Raw genomic sequence first — 2,908 nt, 5'->3', positions numbered from 1 at the left:
AAGTGGGTCCAAATCCATTGTCTGATGGGCCCCACAGCAGCCTGAGGAGCTGGGAGGCCAGGAATGATGATCCCATTTGATCACCAACAAGACCAAGGCTCAGAGAGGCAAAGTAACTTGCCTGAGGTCACACAGCTTAAGAAGTAGCAGAACTAGGTTCACACCAAAGCCATCACACTCCAAATCTTCACCATCCTGCTCTATGTCAAGGGGAGGGCAGGCAGCAGAGGCCTTGACCAGGACTCCAGTCCGGACTGAGGAGCAGTTGGGGATCTTGTGGAGGTGTAAGGGCCCCTATGGGGCCTTCCTGGGGCAGATCTCTCCCCCATATCCTCTGCTTTAGCTCCTCTCTGAAGGACCTAGATAATATTAATTGTATCTGATGCACATTTCCTGAGCTGTTTTACAGATGTGAAAATCTCCATCCAAATGGAAGATGTTCACCACTTGCTGACCATGAACGCATAGCTCCCAGCCCTCCTGGAGCCTAAGGACTGATAATGTTAACCCCTTGTGACACCGCCCTGTTACCTCACCATCAACCAATCAGAGAACTGTGCACGATCCGATCACATACCCTGTGACACCCCCTCCCTCACCTGGGCTTTAAAAAGTGCTGTGCTGAAACCCTTTGGGCAGTTCAGGGTTTTGGGGGGGCATGAGCCACCTGTTCTCCTTGCTGGGTGCTGCAATAAACATTTCTCTGCTCCAGACTCCAGCAGTTCAGTATTGTTTGGCCTCACCCTACGCTGGGCACACGAACTGGCGTCCGGTCATGGAGGACTAAGTCCTGCTCGAGATTTAAGATGATGGAGCTGCTATGAGGTCAGCCATGCAGTTGCACAGTGAGGTGAGGCCCCGAGAAAAGAGGGGACCTACCCAGTCACGTAGCTAAGCAGCAGCTGGTATTCAAGTTCTCAAACGAACTGAACTGAGATGCACAGGAGAAGAGGACCCCCTCCCGCCGTGGGCTCCTGTCCCCTGAGTTGCCGGTTCTGCCACAGCCCCATCACGCCTTTCATCTAGACCATAGTGTAGTCCCTGCTCCTTTTTCCCCAGGCCGCCACCCACCAGAAAGGTCCCTTCCTTCCTGGAACCCACCCAGTTTCCTCTTAATGTCAATAATATTAGATACAGCTAGTATGTGTAGAGCGTTCACTGTGTGCCTGGCACTGGGCTATGCACTTCTGTATATTTTTTTAATAATTCTCACAACCATGGGGCTTCCCTGGTGGCGCAGTGGTTGAGAGTCCGCCTGCCGATGCAGGGGACGCGGGTTCGTGCCCCGGTCCGGGAAGATCCCACATGCCACGGAGCGGCTGGGCCCGTGAGCCACGGCCGCTGAGTCTGTGTGTCCGGAGCCTGTGCTCCGCAACGGGAGGGGCCGCAATAGTGAGAGGCCCACATACCGCAAAAAATAAAAAAAATAATTCTCACAACCACCCCATGGTGGGTACTGACATACACACACCTCCCACACACAGGTGAGACTGAGGTTTGAGCTGATCATTGGCCCACCCTCTCACTGCCGAGTTTCTTTACCCATCCTTGGGGCAAGAGGAGGCTGATTCAGTTGGTACAAGACGGGAGCCAGGAATGTACATTTTTAGCAAGCACCCCAGGCAAGCATTGTGCTCCCCCATTCACAGCTGGGGAAACTGAGTCTTAGGGGAGGTAAGAAACTGTCCACGGTCACTCAGCTCACAAGCTGTAGAGCTGAGATTCAGATGCAAAGTCCAGACTCCCTCGTAACTGAGTAGCAGGATACATGGTCCCCTCCGTCATTCATGGTCAGAAGCCTGGGTTGCCCAGCTGGGAGGCCCAGGGTAGAAATCAGCCCTGCCCAGACCCAGGCTCAGGCCAGGGTCCCAGCACTCCATCCTCCCAGAGGCTAGGGAGTCCCAAGACAAATGACTGAGGTCCACCTCCAAGAGCAACCTGCAAGGACAAAGCTTCATGTGCTAGAATTGGAGCAGCGCCATTCACCTGATTGAGGAGGTGCTACTATTGGCTGGTTTTTAGTGATGCTAAATTAGTAGCTACACCCCTGCAGATCTGAGGTCGGGCCTGGAATTGACTGCATTAGCCGGGAATGGTTCCCAGAGCATCTTTGCCTCGGGGCTGGGGAAGGGGGAGTGAAGGGAAGGAGGCAGAAAAGACACAAAGGGTGGGTACAAATGGGATCATCTAAAAGGAATCCTTGGGCACTAAGACCCTCAGGCTAAAGGAAACAGGACAGATTCGCCACGCAGCACTTGACCTTGAGCCTACTCCTCCTCCATGTGGACTAGGGGTGCCTAACAATCAGAAGAAGGACACTCATCACCATGGCTAGCATTTTCTGAGCACTTAACAGATGCCAGGTCCTATTCCAAGTGCTTTCCATCTATTAACTAATTAATTTAATCCTCAGAATAGCTCTGTAAGGTAAGTACTTGTGACCGTTATAATACATGACCACAAATTCTTTGACATTCAGCCAATCAAGAGGCACGGGCTATGTCCCCCGCCACACCCCCCTTGAGTCTGGGTGAGCTTGGAACTACTTCAACTAATAGAATACAGTAGAAAGTGAGGCCATGTGACTTTAAGAGCTAGATCAGCAAAGCCAAAGCAGCTTCTGCCTTGTTGGTGTGAATGTTCGTCTTGGAACCCTGAATATCCATGTCTGAAGTCTAACTACTCTGAGGCCACCATGCTGTGAGGGAGCTCAAGCTATTAACGCAGGGAGAGGCCACGTGGTGCAAGCTATTAACACAGGGAGAGGCCACGTGGTGCAAGCTATTAACACAGGGAGAGGCCACGTGGTGCAAGCTATTAACGCAGGGAGAGGCCACGTGGTGCAAGCTATTAACGCAGGGAGAGGCCACGTGGTGCAAGCTATTAACGCAGGGAGAGGCCACGTGGT

This window comes from Delphinapterus leucas, chromosome 1 (genome assembly GCF_059928025.1).
Source record: "Delphinapterus leucas isolate spDelLeu-1000000601 "Yukka" chromosome 1, BTC_Dleu_Yukka2, whole genome shotgun sequence".
Classification (NCBI taxonomy): Eukaryota; Metazoa; Chordata; class Mammalia; order Artiodactyla; family Monodontidae; genus Delphinapterus; species Delphinapterus leucas.
Note: the sequence above shows the minus strand (reverse complement) of the source record.